Source organism: Nelumbo nucifera, chromosome 4 (assembly GCF_055504915.1).
Source record: "Nelumbo nucifera cultivar China Antique chromosome 4, China Antique-T2T, whole genome shotgun sequence".
In the NCBI taxonomy this organism is placed as follows: Eukaryota; Viridiplantae; Streptophyta; class Magnoliopsida; order Proteales; family Nelumbonaceae; genus Nelumbo; species Nelumbo nucifera.
In genome coordinates this window covers 52,875,644-52,897,224 of record NC_142652.1, presented here as the reverse complement: position 1 = coordinate 52,897,224, position 21,581 = coordinate 52,875,644, and the positions used below count along the sequence as shown (strand labels likewise).

Below are 21,581 nucleotides of genomic sequence, written 5' to 3'. Positions count from 1 at the left end.
GGGAGGAAGGCTGCATACACAGTTTTTTCAAATCTAAAACAATTAATGGAGGGGAGCAAGATAGTGCATAAAGTTCTAAGCGAGCATGAATAAAACGGTTGCGATCATACCAGCACTAATGCACCGGATCCCATCAGAACTCCGAAGTTAAGTGTGCATGGGCGGGAGTAGTCCTAGGATGGGTGACCTCCTGGGAAGTCCTCGTGTTGCACCCCAATTTTATTAATATTTTATTTCGATATCGTATTTGCAAATTCCATTTGTCGTTTCGGCGAGACAAACGCAAACAACGCGCCGGATACTCGGACCATTTGTGGCACGATTGTCATTACTGAATGGGAACCGTGAAAAAACCGGGCTTTTGGCATTCGTCGTGCATTGTGGGCCCCGCGATAGTATTGCATCTATCCGGGGGTGCGGCAGATCTAAAAAGCAAACACTCTGCTCACGTAAGAGCTTGTGCACGGTTACCAAGCGAGGAGGGCTGCATACACAGTTTTTTTCAAGTCTAAAACAATTAATGGAGGGGAGCAAGATAGTGCATAAAGATCTAAGCGAGCATGAATTAAACGGGTGCGATCATTCCAGCACTAATGCACCGGATCCCATCAGAACTCCGAAGTTAAGCGTGCTTGGGCGAGAGTGGTACTAGGATGGGTGACCTCCTGGGAAGTCCTCGTGTTGCACCCCAATTTTATTAATATTTTATTTTGATTTGTATTTGCAAATTCCATTTGTTGTTTCTGGGAGACAACTGGAAACAATGCGTCGGATACTCGGACCATTTGCGGCACGATCGTCATTACTGAATGGCAACGATGCAAGAACCGGGCTTTCGGCATTCGTCATGCATTGTGGGCCCCGCGATAGTATTGCATCTATCCGGGGGTGCGGCAGATCTAAAAAGCAAACACTCTGCTCACGTAAGAGCTTGTGCACGGTTACCAAGGGAGGAAGGCTGCATACACAGTTTTTTCAAGTCTAAAACAATTAATGGAGGGGAGCAAGATAGTGCATAAAGATCTAAGCGAGCATGAATTAAACGGGTGCGATCATACCAGCACTAATGCACCGGATCCCATCAGAACTCCGAAGTTAAGCGTGCTTGGGCGAGAGTAGTACTAGGATGGGTGACCTCCTGGGAAGTCCTCGTGTTGCACCCCAATTTTATTAATATTTTATTTTGATTTGTATTTGCAAATTCCATTTGTTGTTTCTGGGAGACAACTGGAAACAATGCGTCGGATACTCGGACCATTTGCGGCACGATCGTCATTACTGAATGGCAACGATGCAAGAACCGGGCTTTCGGCATTCGTCATGCATTGTGGGCCCCGCGATAGTATTGCATCTATCCGGGGGTGCGGCAGATCTGAAATGCAAACACTCTGCTCACGTAGGAGCTTGTGCACGGTTACCAAGGGAGGAAGGCTGCATACACAGTTTTTTCAAATCTAAAACAATTAATGGAGGGGAGCAAGATAGTGCATAAAGATCTAAGCGAGCATGAATTAAACGGGTGCGATCATACCAGCACTAATGCACCGGATCCCATCAGAACTCCAAAGTTAAGTGTGCTTGGGCGAGAGTAGTATTAGGATGGGTGACCTCCTGGGAAGTCCTTGTGTTTCACCCCAATTTTATTAATATTTTATTTCGATATCGTATTTGCAAATTCCATTTGTCGTGTCGGCGAGACAAACTCAAACAACGCGCCGGATACTCGGACCATTTGCGGCACGATCGTCATTACTGAATGGGAACCGTGCAAAAACCGGGCTTTTGGCATTCATCGTGCATTGTGGGCCCCGCGATAGTATTGCATCTATCCGGGGGTGCGGCAGATCTGAAAAACAAACACTCTGTTCACGTAGGAGCTTGTGCACGGTTACCAAGGGAGGAAGGCTGCATACACAGTTTTTTCAAGTCTAAAACAATTAATGGAGGGGAGCAAGATAGTGCATAAAGATCTAAGCGAGCATGAATTAAACGGGTGCGATCATACCAGCACTAATGCACCGGATCCCATCAGAACTCCGAAGTTAAGTGTGCATGGGCGAGAGTAGTCCTAGGATGGGTGACCTCCTGGGAAGTCCTCGTGTTGCACCCCAATTTTATTAATATTTTATTTCGATATCGTATTTGCAAATTCCATTTGTCGTTTCGGCGAGACAAACGCAAACAACGCGCCGGATACTCGGACCATTTGCGGCACGATTGTCATTACTGAATGGGAACCGTGAAAAAACCGGGCTTTTGGCATTCGTCGTGCATTGTGGGCCCCGCGATAGTATTGCATCTATCCGGGGGTGCGGCAGATCTAAAAAGCAAACACTCTGCTCACGTAAGAGCTTGTGCACGGTTACCAAGGGAGGAAGGCTGCATACACAGTTTTTTCAAGTCTAAAACAATTAATGGAGGGGAGCAAGATAGTGCATAAAGATCTAAGCGAGCATGAATTAAACGGGTGCGATCATACCAGCACTAATGCACCGGATCCCATCAGAACTCCGAAGTTAAGCGTGCTTGGGCGAGAGTAGTACTAGGATGGGTGACCTCCTGGGAAGTCCTCGTGTTGCACTCCAATTTTATTAATATTTTATTTTGATTTGTATTTGCAAATTCCATTTGTTGTTTCTGGGAGACAACTGGAAACAATGCGTCGGATACTCGGACCATTTGCGGCACGATCGTCATTACTGAATGGCAACGATGCAAGAACCGGGCTTTCGGCATTCGTCATGCATTGTGGGCCCCGCGATAGTATGGCATCTATCCGGGGGTGCGGCAGATCTGAAATGCAAACACTCTGCTCACGTAGGAGCTTGTGCACGGTTACCAAGGGAGGAAGGCTGCATACACAGTTTTTTCAAATCAAAAACAATTAATGGAGGGGAGCAAGATAGTGCATAAAGATCTAAGCGAGCATGAATTAAACGGGTGCGATCATACCAGCACTAATGCACCGGATCCCATCAGAACTCCGAAGTTAAGTGTGCATGGGCGGGAGTAGTCCTAGGATGGGTGACCTCCTGGGAAGTCCTCGTGTTGCACCCCAATTTTATTAATATTTTATTTCGATATCGTATTTGCAAATTCCATTTGTCGTTTCGGCGAGACAAACGCAAACAACGCGCCGGATACTCGGACCACTTGCGGCACGATTGTCATTACTGAATGGGAACCGTGAAAAAACCGGGCTTTTGGCATTCGTCGTGCATTGTGGGCCCCGCGATAGTATTGCATCTATCCGGGGGTGCGGCAGATCTAAAAAGCAAACACTCTGCTCACGTAAGAGCTTGTGCACGGTTACCAAGGGAGGAAGGCTGCATACACAGTTTTTTTCAAGTCTAAAACAATTAATGGAGGGGAGCAAGATAGTGCATAAAGATCTAAGCGAGCATGAATTAAACGGGTGCGATCATACCAGCACAAATGCACCAGATCCCATCAGAACTCCGAAGTTAAGCGTGCTTGGGCGAGAGTAGTACTAGGATGGGTGACCTCCTGGGAAGTCCTCGTGTTGCACCCCAATTTTATTAATATTTTATTTTGATTTGTATTTGCAAATTCCATTTGTTGTTTCTGGGAGACAACTGGAAACAATGCGTCGGATACTCGGACCATTTGCGGCACGATCGTCATTACTGAATGGCAACGATGCAAGAACCGGGCTTTCGGCATTCGACATGCATTGTGGGCCCCGCGATAGTATTGCATCTATCCGGGGGTGCGGCAGATCTAAAAAGCAAACACTCTGCTCACGTATGAGCTTGTGCACGGTTACCAAGGGAGGAAGGCTGCATACACAGTTTTTTCAAGTCTAAAACAATTAATGGAGGGGAGCAAGATAGTGCATAAAGATCTAAGCGAGCATGAATTAAACGGGTGCGATCATACCAGCACTAATCCACCGGATCCCATCAGAACTCCGAAGTTATTGTGCTTGGGCGAGAGTAGTACTAGGATGGGTGACCTCCTGGGAAGTCCTCGTGTTGCACCCCAATTTTATTAATATTTTATTTTGATTTGTATTTGCAAATTCCATTTGTTGTTTCTGGGAGACAACTGGAAACAATGCGTCGGATACTCGGACCATTTGCGGCACGATCGTCATTACTGAATGGCAACGATGCAAGAACCGGGCTTTCGGCATTCGTCATGCATTGTGGGCCCCGCGATAGTATTGCATCTATCCGGGGGTGCGGCAGATCTGAAATGCAAACACTCTGCTCACGTAGGAGCTTGTGCACGGTTACCAAGGGAGGAAGGCTGCATACACAGTTTTTTCAAATCTAAAACAATTAATGGAGGGGAGCAAGATAGTGCATAAAGTTCTAAGCGAGCATGAATAAAACGGTTGCGATCATACCAGCACTAATGCACCGGATCCCATCAGAACTCCGAAGTTAAGTGTGCATGGGCGGGAGTAGTCCTAGGATGGGTGACCTCCTGGGAAGTCCTCGTGTTGCACCCCAATTTTATTAATATTTTATTTCGATATCGTATTTGCAAATTCCATTTGTCGTTTCGGCGAGACAAACGCAAACAACGCGCCGGATACTCGGACCATTTGTGGCACGATTGTCATTACTGAATGGGAACCGTGAAAAAACCGGGCTTTTGGCATTCGTCGTGCATTGTGGGCCCCGCGATAGTATTGCATCTATCCGGGGGTGCGGCAGATCTAAAAAGCAAACACTCTGCTCACGTAAGAGCTTGTGCACGGTTACCAAGCGAGGAGGGCTGCATACACAGTTTTTTTCAAGTCTAAAACAATTAATGGAGGGGAGCAAGATAGTGCATAAAGATCTAAGCGAGCATGAATTAAACGGGTGCGATCATTCCAGCACTAATGCACCGGATCCCATCAGAACTCCGAAGTTAAGCGTGCTTGGGCGAGAGTGGTACTAGGATGGGTGACCTCCTGGGAAGTCCTCGTGTTGCACCCCAATTTTATTAATATTTTATTTTGATTTGTATTTGCAAATTCCATTTGTTGTTTCTGGGAGACAACTGGAAACAATGCGTCGGATACTCGGACCATTTGCGGCACGATCGTCATTACTGAATGGCAACGATGCAAGAACCGGGCTTTCGGCATTCGTCATGCATTGTGGGCCCCGCGATAGTATTGCATCTATCCGGGGGTGCGGCAGATCTAAAAAGCAAACACTCTGCTCACGTAAGAGCTTGTGCACGGTTACCAAGGGAGGAAGGCTGCATACACAGTTTTTTCAAGTCTAAAACAATTAATGGAGGGGAGCAAGATAGTGCATAAAGATCTAAGCGAGCATGAATTAAACGGGTGCGATCATACCAGCACTAATGCACCGGATCCCATCAGAACTCCGAAGTTAAGCGTGCTTGGGCGAGAGTAGTACTAGGATGGGTGACCTCCTGGGAAGTCCTCGTGTTGCACCCCAATTTTATTAATATTTTATTTTGATTTGTATTTGCAAATTCCATTTGTTGTTTCTGGGAGACAACTGGAAACAATGCGTCGGATACTCGGACCATTTGCGGCACGATCGTCATTACTGAATGGCAACGATGCAAGAACCGGGCTTTCGGCATTCGTCATGCATTGTGGGCCCCGCGATAGTATTGCATCTATCCGGGGGTGCGGCAGATCTGAAATGCAAACACTCTGCTCACGTAGGAGCTTGTGCACGGTTACCAAGGGAGGAAGGCTGCATACACAGTTTTTTCAAATCTAAAACAATTAATGGAGGGGAGCAAGATAGTGCATAAAGATCTAAGCGAGCATGAATTAAACGGGTGCGATCATACCAGCACTAATGCACCGGATCCCATCAGAACTCCAAAGTTAAGTGTGCTTGGGCGAGAGTAGTATTAGGATGGGTGACCTCCTGGGAAGTCCTTGTGTTTCACCCCAATTTTATTAATATTTTATTTCGATATCGTATTTGCAAATTCCATTTGTCGTGTCGGCGAGACAAACTCAAACAACGCGCCGGATACTCGGACCATTTGCGGCACGATCGTCATTACTGAACGGGAACCGTGCAAAAACCGGGCTTTTGGCATTCATCGTGCATTGTGGGCCCCGCGATAGTATTGCATCTATCCGGGGGTGCGGCAGATCTGAAAAACAAACACTCTGTTCACGTAGGAGCTTGTGCACGGTTACCAAGGGAGGAAGGCTGCATACACAGTTTTTTCAAGTCTAAAACAATTAATGGAGGGGAGCAAGATAGTGCATAAAGATCTAAGCGAGCATGAATTAAACGGGTGCGATCATACCAGCACTAATGCACCGGATCCCATCAGAACTCCGAAGTTAAGTGTGCATGGGCGAGAGTAGTCCTAGGATGGGTGACCTCCTGGGAAGTCCTCGTGTTGCACCCCAATTTTATTAATATTTTATTTCGATATCGTATTTGCAAATTCCATTTGTCGTTTCGGCGAGACAAACGCAAACAACGCGCCGGATACTCGGACCATTTGCGGCACGATTGTCATTACTGAATGGGAACCGTGAAAAAACCGGGCTTTTGGCATTCGTCGTGCATTGTGGGCCCCGCGATAGTATTGCATCTATCCGGGGGTGCGGCAGATCTAAAAAGCAAACACTCTGCTCACGTAAGAGCTTGTGCACGGTTACCAAGGGAGGAAGGCTGCATACACAGTTTTTTTCAAGTCTAAAACAATTAATGGAGGGGAGCAAGATAGTGCATAAAGATCTAAGCGAGCATGAATTAAACGGGTGCGATCATACCAGCACAAATGCACCAGATCCCATCAGAACTCCGAAGTTAAGCGTGCTTGGGCGAGAGTAGTACTAGGATGGGTGACCTCCTGGGAAGTCCTCGTGTTGCACCCCAATTTTATTAATATTTTATTTTGATTTGTATTTGCAAATTCCATTTGTTGTTTCTGGGAGACAACTGGAAACAATGCGTCGGATACTCGGACCATTTGCGGCACGATCGTCATTACTGAATGGCAACGATGCAAGAACCGGGCTTTCGGCATTCGTCATGCATTGTGGGCCCCGCGATAGTATTGCATCTATCCGGGGGTGCGGCAGATCTAAAAAGCAAACACTCTACTCACGTAAGAGCTTGTGCACGGTTACCAAGGGAGGAAGGCTGCATACACAGTTTTTTCAAGTCTAAAACAATTAATGGAGGGGAGCAAGATAGTGCATAAAGATCTAAGCGAGCATGAATTAAACGGGTGCGATCATACCAGCACTAATGCACCGGATCCCATCAGAACTCCGAAGTTAAGTGTGCATGGGCGAGAGTAGTCCTAGGATGGGTGACCTCCTGGGAAGTCCTCGTGTTGCACCCCAATTTTATTAATATTTTATTTCGATATCGTATTTGCAAATTCCATTTGTCGTTTCGGCGAGACAAACGCAAACAACGCGCCGGATACTCGGACCATTTGCGGCACGATTGTCATTACTGAATGGGAACCGTGAAAAAACCGGGCTTTTGGCATTCGTCGTGCATTGTGGGCCCCGCGATAGTATTGCATCTATCCGGGGGTGCGGCAGATCTAAAAAGCAAACACTCTGCTCACGTAAGAGCTTGTGCACGGTTACCAAGGGAGGAAGGCTGCATACACAGTTTTTTTCAAGTCTAAAACAATTAATGGAGGGGAGCAAGATAGTGCATAAAGATCTAAGCGAGCATGAATTAAACGGGTGCGATCATACCAGTACTAATGCACCGGATCCCATCAGAACTCCGAAGTTAAGCGTGCTTGGGCGAGAGTAGTACTAGGATGGGTGACCTCCTGGGAAGTCCTCGTGTTGCACCCCAATTTTATTAATATTTTATTTTGATTTGTATTTGCAAATTCCATTTGTTGTTTCTGGGAGACAACTGGAAACAATGCGTCGGATACTCGGACCATTTGCGGCACGATCGTCATTACTGAATGGCAACGATGCAAGAACCGGGCTTTCGGCATTCGTCATGCATTGTGGGCCCCGCGATAGTATTGCATCTATCCGGGGGTGCGGCAGATCTAAAAAGCAAACACTCTACTCACGTAAGAGCTTGTGCACGGTTACCAAGGGAGGAAGGCTGCATACACAGTTTTTTCAAGTCTAAAACAATTAATGGAGGGGAGCAAGATAGTGCATAAAGATCTAAGCGAGCATGAATTAAACGGGTGCGATCATACCAGCACTAATGCACCGGATCCCATCAGAACTCCGAAGTTAAGCGTGCTTGGGCGAGAGTAGTACTAGGATGGGTGACCTCCTGGGAAGTCCTCGTGTTGCACTCCAATTTTATTAATATTTTATTTTGATTTGTATTTGCAAATTCCATTTGTTGTTTCTGGGAGACAACTGGAAACAATGCGCCGGATACTCGGACCATTTGCGGCACGATCGTCATTACTGAATGGCAACGATGCAAGAACCGGGCTTTCGGCATTCGTCATGCATTGTGGGCCCCGCGATAGTATGGCATCTATCCGGGGGTGCGGCAGATCTGAAATGCAAACACTCTGCTCACGTAGGAGCTTGTGCACGGTTACCAAGGGAGGAAGGCTGCATACACAGTTTTTTCAAATCAAAAACAATTAATGGAGGGGAGCAAGATAGTGCATAAAGATCTAAGCGAGCATGAATTAAACGGGTGCGATCATACCAGCACTAATGCACCGGATCCCATCAGAACTCCGAAGTTAAGTGTGCATGGGCGGGAGTAGTCCTAGGATGGGTGACCTCCTGGGAAGTCCTCGTGTTGCACCCCAATTTTATTAATATTTTATTTCGATATCGTATTTGCAAATTCCATTTGTCGTTTCGGCGAGACAAACGCAAACAACGCGCCGGATACTCGGACCACTTGCGGCACGATTGTCATTACTGAATGGGAACCGTGAAAAAACCGGGCTTTTGGCATTCGTCGTGCATTGTGGGCCCCGCGATAGTATTGCATCTATCCGGGGGTGCGGCAGATCTAAAAAGCAAACACTCTGCTCACGTAAGAGCTTGTGCACGGTTACCAAGGGAGGAAGGCTGCATACACAGTTTTTTTCAAGTCTAAAACAATTAATGGAGGGGAGCAAGATAGTGCATAAAGATCTAAGCGAGCATGAATTAAACGGGTGCGATCATACCAGCACAAATGCACCAGATCCCATCAGAACTCCGAAGTTAAGCGTGCTTGGGCGAGAGTAGTACTAGGATGGGTGACCTCCTGGGAAGTCCTCGTGTTGCACCCCAATTTTATTAATATTTTATTTTGATTTGTATTTGCAAATTCCATTTGTTGTTTCTGGGAGACAACTGGAAACAATGCGTCGGATACTCGGACCATTTGCGGCACGATCGTCATTACTGAATGGCAACGATGCAAGAACCGGGCTTTCGGCATTCGACATGCATTGTGGGCCCCGCGATAGTATTGCATCTATCCGGGGGTGCGGCAGATCTAAAAAGCAAACACTCTGCTCACGTAAGAGCTTGTGCACGGTTACCAAGGGAGGAAGGCTGCATACACAGTTTTTTCAAGTCTAAAACAATTAATGGAGGGGAGCAAGATAGTGCATAAAGATCTAAGCGAGCATGAATTAAACGGGTGCGATCATACCAGCACTAATCCACCGGATCCCATCAGAACTCCGAAGTTATTGTGCTTGGGCGAGAGTAGTACTAGGATGGGTGACCTCCTGGGAAGTCCTCGTGTTGCACCCCAATTTTATTAATATTTTATTTTGATTTGTATTTGCAAATTCCATTTGTTGTTTCTGGGAGACAACTGGAAACAATGCGTCGGATACTCGGACCATTTGCGGCACGATCGTCATTACTGAATGGCAACGATGCAAGAACCGGGCTTTCGGCATTCGTCATGCATTGTGGGCCCCGCGATAGTATTGCATCTATCCGGGGGTGCGGCAGATCTGAAATGCAAACACTCTGCTCACGTAGGAGCTTGTGCACGGTTACCAAGGGAGGAAGGCTGCATACACAGTTTTTTCAAATCTAAAACAATTAATGGAGGGGAGCAAGATAGTGCATAAAGTTCTAAGCGAGCATGAATAAAACGGTTGCGATCATACCAGCACTAATGCACCGGATCCCATCAGAACTCCGAAGTTAAGTGTGCATGGGCGGGAGTAGTCCTAGGATGGGTGACCTCCTGGGAAGTCCTCGTGTTGCACCCCAATTTTATTAATATTTTATTTCGATATCGTATTTGCAAATTCCATTTGTCGTTTCGGCGAGACAAACGCAAACAACGCGCCGGATACTCGGACCATTTGTGGCACGATTGTCATTACTGAATGGGAACCGTGAAAAAACCGGGCTTTTGGCATTCGTCGTGCATTGTGGGCCCCGCGATAGTATTGCATCTATCCGGGGGTGCGGCAGATCTAAAAAGCAAACACTCTGCTCACGTAAGAGCTTGTGCACGGTTACCAAGCGAGGAGGGCTGCATACACAGTTTTTTTCAAGTCTAAAACAATTAATGGAGGGGAGCAAGATAGTGCATAAAGATCTAAGCGAGCATGAATTAAACGGGTGCGATCATTCCAGCACTAATGCACCGGATCCCATCAGAACTCCGAAGTTAAGCGTGCTTGGGCGAGAGTGGTACTAGGATGGGTGACCTCCTGGGAAGTCCTCGTGTTGCACCCCAATTTTATTAATATTTTATTTTGATTTGTATTTGCAAATTCCATTTGTTGTTTCTGGGAGACAACTGGAAACAATGCGTCGGATACTCGGACCATTTGCGGCACGATCGTCATTACTGAATGGCAACGATGCAAGAACCGGGCTTTCGGCATTCGTCATGCATTGTGGGCCCCGCGATAGTATTGCATCTATCCGGGGGTGCGGCAGATCTAAAAAGCAAACACTCTGCTCACGTAAGAGCTTGTGCACGGTTACCAAGGGAGGAAGGCTGCATACACAGTTTTTTCAAGTCTAAAACAATTAATGGAGGGGAGCAAGATAGTGCATAAAGATCTAAGCGAGCATGAATTAAACGGGTGCGATCATACCAGCACTAATGCACCGGATCCCATCCGAACTCCGAAGTTAAGCGTGCTTGGGCGAGAGTAGTACTAGGATGGGTGACCTCCTGGGAAGTCCTCGTGTTGCACCCCAATTTTATTAATATTTTATTTTGATTTGTATTTGCAAATTCCATTTGTTGTTTCTGGGAGACAACTGGAAACAATGCGTCGGATACTCGGACCATTTGCGGCACGATCGTCATTACTGAATGTCAACGATGCAAGAACCGGGCTTTCGGCATTCGTCATGCATTGTGGGCCCCGCGATAGTATGGCATCTATCCGGGGGTGCGGCAGATCTGAAATGCAAACACTCTGCTCACGTAGGAGCTTGTGCACGGTTACCAAGGGAGGAAGGCTGCATACACAGTTTTTTCAAATCTAAAACAATTAATGGAGGGGAGCAAGATAGTGCATAAAGATCTAAGCGAGCATGAATTAAACGGGTGCGATCATACCAGCACTAATGCACCGGATCCCATCAGAACTCCGAAGTTAAGTGTGCTTGGGCGAGAGTAGTATTAGGATGGGTGACCTCCTGGGAAGTCCTTGTGTTTCACCCCAATTTTATTAATATTTTATTTCGATATCGTATTTGCAAATTCCATTTGTCGTGTCGGCGAGACAAACTCAAACAACGCGCCGGATACTCGGACCATTTGCGGCACGATCGTCATTACTGAATGGGAACCGTGCAAAAACCGGGCTTTTGGCATTCGTCGTGCATTGTGGGCCCCGCGATAGTATTGCATCTATCCGGGGGTGCGGCAGATCTGAAAAGCAAACACTCTGCTCACGTAGGAGCTTGTGCACGGTTACCAAGGGAGGAAGGCTGCATACACAGTTTTTTCAAGTCTAAAACAATTAATGGAGGGGAGCAAGATAGTGCATAAAGATCTAAGCGAGCATGAATTAAACGGGTGCGATCATACCAGCACTAATGCACCGGATCCCATCAGAACTCCGAAGTTAAGTGTGCATGGGCGGGAGTAGTCCTAGGATGGGTGACCTCCTGGGAAGTCCTCGTGTTGCACCCCAATTTTATTAATATTTTATTTCGATATCGTATTTGCAAATTCCATTTGTCGTTTCGGCGAGACAAACGCAAACAACGCGCCGGATACTCGGACCATTTGCGGCACGATTGTCATTATTGAATGGGAACCGTGAAAAAACCGGGGTTTTGGCATTCGTCGTGCATTGTGGGCCCCGCGATAGTATTGCATCTATCCGGGGGTGCGGCAGATCTAAAAAGCAAACACTCTGCTCACGTAAGAGCTTGTGCACGGTTACCAAGGGAGGAAGGCTGCATACACAGTTTTTTCAAGTCTAAAACAATTAATGGAGGGGAGCAAGATAGTGCATAAAGATCTAAGCGAGCATGAATTAAACGGGTGCGATCATACCAGCACTAATGCACCGGATCCCATCCGAACTCCGAAGTTAAGCGTGCTTGGGCGAGAGTAGTACTAGGATGGGTGACCTCCTGGGAAGTCCTCGTGTTGCACCCCAATTTTATTAATATTTTATTTTGATTTGTATTTGCAAATTCCATTTGTTGTTTCTGGGAGACAACTGGAAACAATGCGTCGGATACTCGGACCATTTGCGGCACGATCGTCATTACTGAATGTCAACGATGCAAGAACCGGGCTTTCGGCATTCGTCATGCATTGTGGGCCCCGCGATAGTATGGCATCTATCCGGGGGTGCGGCAGATCTGAAATGCAAACACTCTGCTCACGTAGGAGCTTGTGCACGGTTACCAAGGGAGGAAGGCTGCATACACAGTTTTTTCAAATCTAAAACAATTAATGGAGGGGAGCAAGATAGTGCATAAAGATCTAAGCGAGCATGAATTAAACGGGTGCGATCATACCAGCACTAATGCACCGGATCCCATCAGAACTCCGAAGTTAAGTGTGCATGGGCGGGAGTAGTCCTAGGATGGGTGACCTCCTGGGAAGTCCTCGTGTTGCACCCCAATTTTATTAATATTTTATTTCGATATCGTATTTGCAAATTCCATTTGTCGTTTCGGCGAGACAAACGCAAACAACGCGCCGGATACTCGGACCACTTGCGGCACGATTGTCATTACTGAATGGGAACCGTGAAAAAACCGGGCTTTTGGCATTCGTCGTGCATTGTGGGCCCCGCGATAGTATTGCATCTATCCGGGGGTGCGGCAGATCTAAAAAGCAAACACTCTGCTCACGTAAGAGCTTGTGCACGGTTACCAAGGGAGGAAGGCTGCATACACAGTTTTTTTCAAGTCTAAAACAATTAATGGAGGGGAGCAAGATAGTGCATAAAGATCTAAGCGAGCATGAATTAAACGGGTGCGATCATACCAGTACTAATGCACCGGATCCCATCAGAACTCCGAAGTTAAGCGTGCTTGGGCGAGAGTAGTACTAGGATGGGTGACCTCCTGGGAAGTCCTCGTGTTGCACCCCAATTTTATTAATATTTTATTTTGATTTGTATTTGCAAATTCCATTTGTTGTTTCTGGGAGACAACTGGAAACAATGCGTCGGATACTCGGACCATTTGCGGCACGATCGTCATTACTGAATGGCAACGATGCAAGAACCGGGCTTTCGGCATTCGTCATGCATTGTGGGCCCCGCGATAGTATTGCATCTATCCGGGGGTGCGGCAGATCTAAAAAGCAAACACTCTGCTCACGTAAGAGCTTGTGCACGGTTACCAAGGGAGGAAGGCTGCATACACAGTTTTTTCAAGTCTAAAACAATTAATGGAGGGGAGCAAGATAGTGCATAAAGATCTAAGCGAGCATGAATTAAACGGGTGCGATCATACCAGCACTAATGCACCGGATCCCATCAGAACTCCGAAGTTAAGCGTGCTTGGGCGAGAGTAGTACTAGGATGGGTGACCTCCTGGGAAGTCCTCGTGTTGCACTCCAATTTTATTAATATTTTATTTTGATTTGTATTTGCAAATTCCATTTGTTGTTTCTGGGAGACAACTGGAAACAATGCGTCGGATACTCGGACCATTTGCGGCACGATCGTCATTACTGAATGGCAACGATGCAAGAACCGGGCTTTCGGCATTCGTCAAGCATTGTGGGCCCCGCGATAGTATGGCATCTATCCGGGGGTGCGGCAGATCTGAAATGCAAACACTCTGCTCACGTAGGAGCTTGTGCACGGTTACCAAGGGAGGAAGGCTGCATACACAGTTTTTTCAAATCTAAAACAATTAATGGAAGGGAGCAAGATAGTTCATAAAGATCTAAGCGAGCATGAATTAAACTTGTGCGATCATACCAGCACTAATGCACCGGATCCCATCCGAACTCCGAAGTTAAGCGTGCTTGGGCGAGAGTAGTACTAGGATGGGTGACCTCCTGGGAAGTCCTCGTGTTGCACCCCAATTTTATTAATATTTTATTTTGATTTGTATTTGCAAATTCCATTTGTTGTTTCTGGGAGACAACTGGAAACAATGCGTCGGATACTCGGACCATTTGCGGCACGATCGTCATTACTGAATGGCAACGATGCAAGAACCGGGCTTTCGGCATTCGTCATGCATTGTGGGCCCCGCGATAGTATTGCATCTATCCGGGGGTGCGGCAGATCTAAAAAGCAAACACTCTACTCACGTAAGAGCTTGTGCACGGTTACCAAGGGAGGAAGGCTGCATACACAGTTTTTTCAAGTCTAAAACAATTAATGGAGGGGAGCAAGATAGTGCATAAAGATCTAAGCGAGCATGAATTAAACGGGTGCGATCATACCAGCACTAATGCACCGGATCCCATCAGAACTCCGAAGTTAAGTGTGCATGGGCGAGAGTAGTCCTAGGATGGGTGACCTCCTGGGAAGTCCTCGTGTTGCACCCCAATTTTATTAATATTTTATTTCGATATCGTATTTGCAAATTCCATTTGTCGTTTCGGCGAGACAAACGCAAACAACGCGCCGGATACTCGGACCATTTGCGGCACGATTGTCATTACTGAATGGGAACCGTGAAAAAACCGGGCTTTTGGCATTCGTCGTGCATTGTGGGCCCCGCGATAGTATTGCATCTATCCGGGGGTGCGGCAGATCTAAAAAGCAAACACTCTGCTCACGTAAGAGCTTGTGCACGGTTACCAAGGGAGGAAGGCTGCATACACAGTTTTTTTCAAGTCTAAAACAATTAATGGAGGGGAGCAAGATAGTGCATAAAGATCTAAGCGAGCATGAATTAAACGGGTGCGATCATACCAGTACTAATGCACCGGATCCCATCAGAACTCCGAAGTTAAGCGTGCTTGGGCGAGAGTAGTACTAGGATGGGTGACCTCCTGGGAAGTCCTCGTGTTGCACCCCAATTTTATTAATATTTTATTTTGATTTGTATTTGCAAATTCCATTTGTTGTTTCTGGGAGACAACTGGAAACAATGCGTCGGATACTCGGACCATTTGCGGCACGATCGTCATTACTGAATGGCAACGATGCAAGAACCGGGCTTTCGGCATTCGTCATGCATTGTGGGCCCCGCGATAGTATTGCATCTATCCGGGGGTGCGGCAGATCTAAAAAGCAAACACTCTACTCACGTAAGAGCTTGTGCACGGTTACCAAGGGAGGAAGGCTGCATACACAGTTTTTTCAAGTCTAAAACAATTAATGGAGGGGAGCAAGATAGTGCATAAAGATCTAAGCGAGCATGAATTAAACGGGTGCGATCATACCAGCACTAATGCACCGGATCCCATCAGAACTCCGAAGTTAAGCGTGCTTGGGCGAGAGTAGTACTAGGATGGGTGACCTCCTGGGAAGTCCTCGTGTTGCACTCCAATTTTATTAATATTTTATTTTGATTTGTATTTGCAAATTCCATTTGTTGTTTCTGGGAGACAACTGGAAACAATGCGCCGGATACTCGGACCATTTGCGGCACGATCGTCATTACTGAATGGCAACGATGCAAGAACCGGGCTTTCGGCATTCGTCATGCATTGTGGGCCCCGCGATAGTATGGCATCTATCCGGGGGTGCGGCAGATCTGAAATGCAAACACTCTGCTCACGTAGGAGCTTGTGCACGGTTACCAAGGGAGGAAGGCTGCATACACAGTTTTTTCAAATCAAAAACAATTAATGGAGGGGAGCAAGATAGTGCATAAAGATCTAAGCGAGCATGAATTAAACGGGTGCGATCATACCAGCACTAATGCACCGGATCCCATCAGAACTCCGAAGTTAAGTGTGCATGGGCGGGAGTAGTCCTAGGATGGGTGACCTCCTGGGAAGTCCTCGTGTTGCACCCCAATTTTATTAATATTTTATTTCGATATCGTATTTGCAAATTCCATTTGTCGTTTCGGCGAGACAAACGCAAACAACGCGCCGGATACTCGGACCACTTGCGGCACGATTGTCATTACTGAATGGGAACCGTGAAAAAACCGGGCTTTTGGCATTCGTCGTGCATTGTGGGCCCCGCGATAGTATTGCATCTATCCGGGGGTGCGGCAGATCTAAAAAGCAAACACTCTGCTCACGTAAGAGCTTGTGCACGGTTACCAAGGGAGGAAGGCTGCATACACAGTTTTTTTCAAGTCTAAAACAATTAATGGAGGGGAGCAAGATAGTGCATAAAGATCTAAGCGAGCATGAATTAAACGGGTGCGATCATACCAGCACAAATGCACCAGATCCCATCAGAACTCCGAAGTTAAGCGTGCTTGGGCGAGAGTAGTACTAGGATGGGTGACCTCCTGGGAAGTCCTCGTGTTGCACCCCAATTTTATTAATATTTTATTTTGATTTGTATTTGCAAATTCCATTTGTTGTTTCTGGGAGACAACTGGAAACAATGCGTCGGATACTCGGACCATTTGCGGCACGATCGTCATTACTGAATGGCAACGATGCAAGAACCGGGCTTTCGGCATTCGACATGCATTGTGGGCCCCGCGATAGTATTGCATCTATCCGGGGGTGCGGCAGATCTAAAAAGCAAACACTCTGCTCACGTAAGAGCTTGTGCACGGTTACCAAGGGAGGAAGGCTGCATACACAGTTTTTTCAAGTCTAAAACAATTAATGGAGGGGAGCAAGATAGTGCATAAAGATCTAAGCGAGCATGAATTAAACGGGTGCGATCATACCAGCACTAATCCACCGGATCCCATCAGAACTCCGAAGTTATTGTGCTTGGGCGAGAGTAGTACTAGGATGGGTGACCTCCTGGGAAGTCCTCGTGTTGCACCCCAATTTTATTAATATTTTATTTTGATTTGTATTTGCAAATTCCATTTGTTGTTTCTGGGAGACAACTGGAAACAATGCGTCGGATACTCGGACCATTTGCGGCACGATCGTCATTACTGAATGGCAACGATGCAAGAACCGGGCTTTCGGCATTCGTCATGCATTGTGGGCCCCGCGATAGTATTGCATCTATCCGGGGGTGCGGCAGATCTGAAATGCAAACACTCTGCTCACGTAGGAGCTTGTGCACGGTTACCAAGGGAGGAAGGCTGCATACACAGTTTTTTCAAATCTAAAACAATTAATGGAGGGGAGCAAGATAGTGCATAAAGTTCTAAGCGAGCATGAATAAAACGGTTGCGATCATACCAGCACTAATGCACCGGATCCCATCAGAACTCCGAAGTTAAGTGTGCATGGGCGGGAGTAGTCCTAGGATGGGTGACCTCCTGGGAAGTCCTCGTGTTGCACCCCAATTTTATTAATATTTTATTTCGATATCGTATTTGCAAATTCCATTTGTCGTTTCGGCGAGACAAACGCAAACAACGCGCCGGATACTCGGACCATTTGTGGCACGATTGTCATTACTGAATGGGAACCGTGAAAAAACCGGGCTTTTGGCATTCGTCGTGCATTGTGGGCCCCGCGATAGTATTGCATCTATCCGGGGGTGCGGCAGATCTAAAAAGCAAACACTCTGCTCACGTAAGAGCTTGTGCACGGTTACCAAGCGAGGAGGGCTGCATACACAGTTTTTTTCAAGTCTAAAACAATTAATGGAGGGGAGCAAGATAGTGCATAAAGATCTAAGCGAGCATGAATTAAACGGGTGCGATCATTCCAGCACTAATGCACCGGATCCCATCAGAACTCCGAAGTTAAGCGTGCTTGGGCGAGAGTGGTACTAGGATGGGTGACCTCCTGGGAAGTCCTCGTGTTGCACCCCAATTTTATTAATATTTTATTTTGATTTGTATTTGCAAATTCCATTTGTTGTTTCTGGGAGACAACTGGAAACAATGCGTCGGATACTCGGACCATTTGCGGCACGATCGTCATTACTGAATGGCAACGATGCAAGAACCGGGCTTTCGGCATTCGTCATGCATTGTGGGCCCCGCGATAGTATTGCATCTATCCGGGGGTGCGGCAGATCTAAAAAGCAAACACTCTGCTCACGTAAGAGCTTGTGCACGGTTACCAAGGGAGGAAGGCTGCATACACAGTTTTTTCAAGTCTAAAACAATTAATGGAGGGGAGCAAGATAGTGCATAAAGATCTAAGCGAGCATGAATTAAACGGGTGCGATCATACCAGCACTAATGCACCGGATCCCATCCGAACTCCGAAGTTAAGCGTGCTTGGGCGAGAGTAGTACTAGGATGGGTGACCTCCTGGGAAGTCCTCGTGTTGCACCCCAATTTTATTAATATTTTATTTTGATTTGTATTTGCAAATTCCATTTGTTGTTTCTGGGAGACAACTGGAAACAATGCGTCGGATACTCGGACCATTTGCGGCACGATCGTCATTACTGAATGTCAACGATGCAAGAACCGGGCTTTCGGCATTCGTCATGCATTGTGGGCCCCGCGATAGTATGGCATCTATCCGGGGGTGCGGCAGATCTGAAATGCAAACACTCTGCTCACGTAGGAGCTTGTGCACGGTTACCAAGGGAGGAAGGCTGCATACACAGTTTTTTCAAATCTAAAACAATTAATGGAGGGGAGCAAGATAGTGCATAAAGATCTAAGCGAGCATGAATTAAACGGGTGCGATCATACCAGCACTAATGCACCGGATCCCATCAGAACTCCGAAGTTAAGTGTGCTTGGGCGAGAGTAGTATTAGGATGGGTGACCTCCTGGGAAGTCCTTGTGTTTCACCCCAATTTTATTAATATTTTATTTCGATATCGTATTTGCAAATTCCATTTGTCGTGTCGGCGAGACAAACTCAAACAACGCGCCGGATACTCGGACCATTTGCGGCACGATCGTCATTACTGAATGGGAACCGTGCAAAAACCGGGCTTTTGGCATTCGTCGTGCATTGTGGGCCCCGCGATAGTATTGCATCTATCCGGGGGTGCGGCAGATCTGAAAAGCAAACACTCTGCTCACGTAGGAGCTTGTGCACGGTTACCAAGGGAGGAAGGCTGCATACACAGTTTTTTCAAGTCTAAAACAATTAATGGAGGGGAGCAAGATAGTGCATAAAGATCTAAGCGAGCATGAATTAAACGGGTGCGATCATACCAGCACTAATGCACCGGATCCCATCAGAACTCCGAAGTTAAGTGTGCATGGGCGGGAGTAGTCCTAGGATGGGTGACCTCCTGGGAAGTCCTCGTGTTGCACCCCAATTTTATTAATATTTTATTTCGATATCGTATTTGCAAATTCCATTTGTCGTTTCGGCGAGACAAACGCAAACAACGCGCCGGATACTCGGACCATTTGCGGCACGATTGTCATTATTGAATGGGAACCGTGAAAAAACCGGGGTTTTGGCATTCGTCGTGCATTGTGGGCCCCGCGATAGTATTGCATCTATCCGGGGGTGCGGCAGATCTAAAAAGCAAACACTCTGCTCACGTAAGAGCTTGTGCACGGTTACCAAGGGAGGAAGGCTGCATACACAGTTTTTTCAAGTCTAAAACAATTAATGGAGGGGAGCAAGATAGTGCATAAAGATCTAAGCGAGCATGAATTAAACGGGTGCGATCATACCAGCACTAATGCACCGGATCCCATCCGAACTCCGAAGTTAAGCGTGCTTGGGCGAGAGTAGTACTAGGATGGGTGACCTCCTGGGAAGTCCTCGTGTTGCACCCCAATTTTATTAATATTTTATTTTGATTTGTATTTGCAAATTCCATTTGTTGTTTCTGGGAGACAACTGGAAACAATGCGTCGGATACTCGGACCATTTGCGGCACGATCGTCATTACTGAATGTCAACGATGCAAGAACCGGGCTTTCGGCATTCGTCATGCATTGTGGGCCCCGCGATAGTATGGCATCTATCCGGGGGTGCGGCAGATCTGAAATGCAAACACTCTGCTCACGTAGGAGCTTGTGCACGGTTACCAAGGGAGGAAGGCTGCATACACAGTTTTTTCAAATCTAAAACAATTAATGGAGGGGAGCAAGATAGTGCATAAAGATCTAAGCGAGCATGAATTAAACGGGTGCGATCATACCAGCACTAATGCACCGGATCCCATCAGAACTCCGAAGTTAAGTGTGCATGGGCGGGAGTAGTCCTAGGATGGGTGACCTCCTGGGAAGTCCTCGTGTTGCACCCCAATTTTATTAATATTTTATTTCGATATCGTATTTGCAAATTCCATTTGTCGTTTCGGCGAGACAAACGCAAACAACGCGCCGGATACTCGGACCACTTGCGGCACGATTGTCATTACTGAATGGGAACCGTGAAAAAACCGGGCTTTTGGCATTCGTCGTGCATTGTGGGCCCCGCGATAGTATTGCATCTATCCGGGGGTGCGGCAGATCTAAAAAGCAAACACTCTGCTCACGTAAGAGCTTGTGCACGGTTACCAAGGGAGGAAGGCTGCATACACAGTTTTTTTCAAGTCTAAAACAATTAATGGAGGGGAGCAAGATAGTGCATAAAGATCTAAGCGAGCATGAATTAAACGGGTGCGATCATACCAGTACTAATGCACCGGATCCCATCAGAACTCCGAAGTTAAGCGTGCTTGGGCGAGAGTAGTACTAGGATGGGTGACCTCCTGGGAAGTCCTCGTGTTGCACCCCAATTTTATTAATATTTTATTTTGATTTGTATTTGCAAATTCCATTTGTTGTTTCTGGGAGACAACTGGAAACAATGCGTCGGATACTCGGACCATTTGCGGCACGATCGTCATTACTGAATGGCAACGATGCAAGAACCGGGCTTTCGGCATTCGTCATGCATTGTGGGCCCCGCGATAGTATTGCATCTATCCGGGGGTGCGGCAGATCTAAAAAGCAAACACTCTGCTCACGTAAGAGCTTGTGCACGGTTACCAAGGGAGGAAGGCTGCATACACAGTTTTTTCAAGTCTAAAACAATTAATGGAGGGGAGCAAGATAGTGCATAAAGATCTAAGCGAGCATGAATTAAACGGGTGCGATCATACCAGCACTAATGCACCGGATCCCATCAGAACTCCGAAGTTAAGCGTGCTTGGGCGAGAGTAGTACTAGGATGGGTGACCTCCTGGGAAGTCCTCGTGTTGCACTCCAATTTTATTAATATTTTATTTTGATTTGTATTTGCAAATTCCATTTGTTGTTT

The 21,581-nt window shown here is 46.8% G+C and overlaps 44 non-coding genes and 2 pseudogenes across 44 annotated transcripts; all 46 read left to right on the top strand.

Moving 5' to 3' along the window:
* Positions 1-96: 96 nt before the first annotated feature.
* On the top strand, positions 97-215 carry LOC148798160 (5S ribosomal RNA). The gene has a single exon (XR_016068883.1). It is a non-coding gene; the product is annotated as a 5S ribosomal RNA (ribosomal RNA).
* A 356-nt stretch (positions 216-571) lies between these two features.
* Positions 572-690, top strand: LOC148798159 (5S ribosomal RNA). Its single transcript, XR_016073039.1, has one exon. It is a non-coding gene; the product is annotated as a 5S ribosomal RNA (ribosomal RNA).
* Positions 691-1,044: 354 nt separating this feature from the next.
* On the top strand, positions 1,045-1,163 carry LOC148798158 (5S ribosomal RNA). The gene has a single exon (XR_016075250.1). It is a non-coding gene; the product is annotated as a 5S ribosomal RNA (ribosomal RNA).
* A 354-nt stretch (positions 1,164-1,517) lies between these two features.
* LOC148798157 (5S ribosomal RNA) lies at positions 1,518-1,636 on the top strand (annotated as a pseudogene).
* A 355-nt stretch (positions 1,637-1,991) lies between these two features.
* LOC148798156 (5S ribosomal RNA) lies at positions 1,992-2,110 on the top strand. The gene has a single exon (XR_016074535.1). It is a non-coding gene; the product is annotated as a 5S ribosomal RNA (ribosomal RNA).
* A 355-nt stretch (positions 2,111-2,465) lies between these two features.
* On the top strand, positions 2,466-2,584 carry LOC148798155 (5S ribosomal RNA). The gene has a single exon (XR_016069814.1). It is a non-coding gene; the product is annotated as a 5S ribosomal RNA (ribosomal RNA).
* Positions 2,585-2,938: 354 nt separating this feature from the next.
* LOC148798154 (5S ribosomal RNA) lies at positions 2,939-3,057 on the top strand. The gene has a single exon (XR_016074246.1). It is a non-coding gene; the product is annotated as a 5S ribosomal RNA (ribosomal RNA).
* Positions 3,058-3,413: 356 nt separating this feature from the next.
* LOC148798153 (5S ribosomal RNA) lies at positions 3,414-3,532 on the top strand. Its single transcript, XR_016072810.1, has one exon. It is a non-coding gene; the product is annotated as a 5S ribosomal RNA (ribosomal RNA).
* Positions 3,533-3,886: 354 nt separating this feature from the next.
* LOC148798152 (5S ribosomal RNA) lies at positions 3,887-4,004 on the top strand. Its single transcript, XR_016070696.1, has one exon. It is a non-coding gene; the product is annotated as a 5S ribosomal RNA (ribosomal RNA).
* Positions 4,005-4,358: 354 nt separating this feature from the next.
* Positions 4,359-4,477, top strand: LOC148798151 (5S ribosomal RNA). The gene has a single exon (XR_016068881.1). It is a non-coding gene; the product is annotated as a 5S ribosomal RNA (ribosomal RNA).
* Positions 4,478-4,833: 356 nt separating this feature from the next.
* Positions 4,834-4,952, top strand: LOC148798150 (5S ribosomal RNA). Its single transcript, XR_016073038.1, has one exon. It is a non-coding gene; the product is annotated as a 5S ribosomal RNA (ribosomal RNA).
* A 354-nt stretch (positions 4,953-5,306) lies between these two features.
* LOC148798149 (5S ribosomal RNA) lies at positions 5,307-5,425 on the top strand. Its single transcript, XR_016075239.1, has one exon. It is a non-coding gene; the product is annotated as a 5S ribosomal RNA (ribosomal RNA).
* A 354-nt stretch (positions 5,426-5,779) lies between these two features.
* Positions 5,780-5,898, top strand: LOC148798148 (5S ribosomal RNA; annotated as a pseudogene).
* A 355-nt stretch (positions 5,899-6,253) lies between these two features.
* On the top strand, positions 6,254-6,372 carry LOC148798147 (5S ribosomal RNA). Its single transcript, XR_016074533.1, has one exon. It is a non-coding gene; the product is annotated as a 5S ribosomal RNA (ribosomal RNA).
* A 356-nt stretch (positions 6,373-6,728) lies between these two features.
* Positions 6,729-6,847, top strand: LOC148798146 (5S ribosomal RNA). Its single transcript, XR_016072809.1, has one exon. It is a non-coding gene; the product is annotated as a 5S ribosomal RNA (ribosomal RNA).
* Positions 6,848-7,201: 354 nt separating this feature from the next.
* On the top strand, positions 7,202-7,320 carry LOC148798145 (5S ribosomal RNA). Its single transcript, XR_016074532.1, has one exon. It is a non-coding gene; the product is annotated as a 5S ribosomal RNA (ribosomal RNA).
* A 356-nt stretch (positions 7,321-7,676) lies between these two features.
* Positions 7,677-7,795, top strand: LOC148798144 (5S ribosomal RNA). Its single transcript, XR_016071156.1, has one exon. It is a non-coding gene; the product is annotated as a 5S ribosomal RNA (ribosomal RNA).
* Positions 7,796-8,149: 354 nt separating this feature from the next.
* LOC148798143 (5S ribosomal RNA) lies at positions 8,150-8,268 on the top strand. The gene has a single exon (XR_016069803.1). It is a non-coding gene; the product is annotated as a 5S ribosomal RNA (ribosomal RNA).
* A 354-nt stretch (positions 8,269-8,622) lies between these two features.
* On the top strand, positions 8,623-8,741 carry LOC148798142 (5S ribosomal RNA). Its single transcript, XR_016074245.1, has one exon. It is a non-coding gene; the product is annotated as a 5S ribosomal RNA (ribosomal RNA).
* Positions 8,742-9,097: 356 nt separating this feature from the next.
* LOC148798141 (5S ribosomal RNA) lies at positions 9,098-9,216 on the top strand. The gene has a single exon (XR_016072808.1). It is a non-coding gene; the product is annotated as a 5S ribosomal RNA (ribosomal RNA).
* A 354-nt stretch (positions 9,217-9,570) lies between these two features.
* LOC148798140 (5S ribosomal RNA) lies at positions 9,571-9,688 on the top strand. The gene has a single exon (XR_016070695.1). It is a non-coding gene; the product is annotated as a 5S ribosomal RNA (ribosomal RNA).
* A 354-nt stretch (positions 9,689-10,042) lies between these two features.
* On the top strand, positions 10,043-10,161 carry LOC148798139 (5S ribosomal RNA). Its single transcript, XR_016068880.1, has one exon. It is a non-coding gene; the product is annotated as a 5S ribosomal RNA (ribosomal RNA).
* Positions 10,162-10,517: 356 nt separating this feature from the next.
* On the top strand, positions 10,518-10,636 carry LOC148798138 (5S ribosomal RNA). The gene has a single exon (XR_016073037.1). It is a non-coding gene; the product is annotated as a 5S ribosomal RNA (ribosomal RNA).
* Positions 10,637-10,990: 354 nt separating this feature from the next.
* On the top strand, positions 10,991-11,109 carry LOC148798137 (5S ribosomal RNA). Its single transcript, XR_016073734.1, has one exon. It is a non-coding gene; the product is annotated as a 5S ribosomal RNA (ribosomal RNA).
* Positions 11,110-11,463: 354 nt separating this feature from the next.
* Positions 11,464-11,582, top strand: LOC148798136 (5S ribosomal RNA). The gene has a single exon (XR_016069875.1). It is a non-coding gene; the product is annotated as a 5S ribosomal RNA (ribosomal RNA).
* Positions 11,583-11,937: 355 nt separating this feature from the next.
* Positions 11,938-12,056, top strand: LOC148798135 (5S ribosomal RNA). Its single transcript, XR_016074244.1, has one exon. It is a non-coding gene; the product is annotated as a 5S ribosomal RNA (ribosomal RNA).
* A 355-nt stretch (positions 12,057-12,411) lies between these two features.
* Positions 12,412-12,530, top strand: LOC148798134 (5S ribosomal RNA). The gene has a single exon (XR_016073623.1). It is a non-coding gene; the product is annotated as a 5S ribosomal RNA (ribosomal RNA).
* Positions 12,531-12,884: 354 nt separating this feature from the next.
* Positions 12,885-13,003, top strand: LOC148798133 (5S ribosomal RNA). The gene has a single exon (XR_016074242.1). It is a non-coding gene; the product is annotated as a 5S ribosomal RNA (ribosomal RNA).
* Positions 13,004-13,359: 356 nt separating this feature from the next.
* LOC148798132 (5S ribosomal RNA) lies at positions 13,360-13,478 on the top strand. Its single transcript, XR_016071155.1, has one exon. It is a non-coding gene; the product is annotated as a 5S ribosomal RNA (ribosomal RNA).
* A 354-nt stretch (positions 13,479-13,832) lies between these two features.
* LOC148798131 (5S ribosomal RNA) lies at positions 13,833-13,951 on the top strand. The gene has a single exon (XR_016069792.1). It is a non-coding gene; the product is annotated as a 5S ribosomal RNA (ribosomal RNA).
* Positions 13,952-14,305: 354 nt separating this feature from the next.
* Positions 14,306-14,424, top strand: LOC148798130 (5S ribosomal RNA). The gene has a single exon (XR_016072202.1). It is a non-coding gene; the product is annotated as a 5S ribosomal RNA (ribosomal RNA).
* Positions 14,425-14,778: 354 nt separating this feature from the next.
* LOC148798129 (5S ribosomal RNA) lies at positions 14,779-14,897 on the top strand. The gene has a single exon (XR_016074530.1). It is a non-coding gene; the product is annotated as a 5S ribosomal RNA (ribosomal RNA).
* A 356-nt stretch (positions 14,898-15,253) lies between these two features.
* On the top strand, positions 15,254-15,372 carry LOC148798128 (5S ribosomal RNA). Its single transcript, XR_016071154.1, has one exon. It is a non-coding gene; the product is annotated as a 5S ribosomal RNA (ribosomal RNA).
* Positions 15,373-15,726: 354 nt separating this feature from the next.
* On the top strand, positions 15,727-15,845 carry LOC148798127 (5S ribosomal RNA). Its single transcript, XR_016069781.1, has one exon. It is a non-coding gene; the product is annotated as a 5S ribosomal RNA (ribosomal RNA).
* Positions 15,846-16,199: 354 nt separating this feature from the next.
* Positions 16,200-16,318, top strand: LOC148798126 (5S ribosomal RNA). The gene has a single exon (XR_016074241.1). It is a non-coding gene; the product is annotated as a 5S ribosomal RNA (ribosomal RNA).
* Positions 16,319-16,674: 356 nt separating this feature from the next.
* On the top strand, positions 16,675-16,793 carry LOC148798125 (5S ribosomal RNA). The gene has a single exon (XR_016072807.1). It is a non-coding gene; the product is annotated as a 5S ribosomal RNA (ribosomal RNA).
* A 354-nt stretch (positions 16,794-17,147) lies between these two features.
* Positions 17,148-17,265, top strand: LOC148798124 (5S ribosomal RNA). The gene has a single exon (XR_016070694.1). It is a non-coding gene; the product is annotated as a 5S ribosomal RNA (ribosomal RNA).
* Positions 17,266-17,619: 354 nt separating this feature from the next.
* Positions 17,620-17,738, top strand: LOC148798123 (5S ribosomal RNA). Its single transcript, XR_016068879.1, has one exon. It is a non-coding gene; the product is annotated as a 5S ribosomal RNA (ribosomal RNA).
* A 356-nt stretch (positions 17,739-18,094) lies between these two features.
* On the top strand, positions 18,095-18,213 carry LOC148798122 (5S ribosomal RNA). Its single transcript, XR_016073036.1, has one exon. It is a non-coding gene; the product is annotated as a 5S ribosomal RNA (ribosomal RNA).
* Positions 18,214-18,567: 354 nt separating this feature from the next.
* LOC148798121 (5S ribosomal RNA) lies at positions 18,568-18,686 on the top strand. Its single transcript, XR_016073509.1, has one exon. It is a non-coding gene; the product is annotated as a 5S ribosomal RNA (ribosomal RNA).
* Positions 18,687-19,040: 354 nt separating this feature from the next.
* Positions 19,041-19,159, top strand: LOC148798120 (5S ribosomal RNA). The gene has a single exon (XR_016069874.1). It is a non-coding gene; the product is annotated as a 5S ribosomal RNA (ribosomal RNA).
* A 355-nt stretch (positions 19,160-19,514) lies between these two features.
* Positions 19,515-19,633, top strand: LOC148798119 (5S ribosomal RNA). The gene has a single exon (XR_016074240.1). It is a non-coding gene; the product is annotated as a 5S ribosomal RNA (ribosomal RNA).
* Positions 19,634-19,988: 355 nt separating this feature from the next.
* On the top strand, positions 19,989-20,107 carry LOC148798118 (5S ribosomal RNA). Its single transcript, XR_016073397.1, has one exon. It is a non-coding gene; the product is annotated as a 5S ribosomal RNA (ribosomal RNA).
* A 354-nt stretch (positions 20,108-20,461) lies between these two features.
* LOC148798117 (5S ribosomal RNA) lies at positions 20,462-20,580 on the top strand. The gene has a single exon (XR_016074239.1). It is a non-coding gene; the product is annotated as a 5S ribosomal RNA (ribosomal RNA).
* A 356-nt stretch (positions 20,581-20,936) lies between these two features.
* Positions 20,937-21,055, top strand: LOC148798116 (5S ribosomal RNA). The gene has a single exon (XR_016071153.1). It is a non-coding gene; the product is annotated as a 5S ribosomal RNA (ribosomal RNA).
* A 354-nt stretch (positions 21,056-21,409) lies between these two features.
* LOC148798115 (5S ribosomal RNA) lies at positions 21,410-21,528 on the top strand. The gene has a single exon (XR_016069770.1). It is a non-coding gene; the product is annotated as a 5S ribosomal RNA (ribosomal RNA).
* Positions 21,529-21,581: the final 53 nt, after the last annotated feature.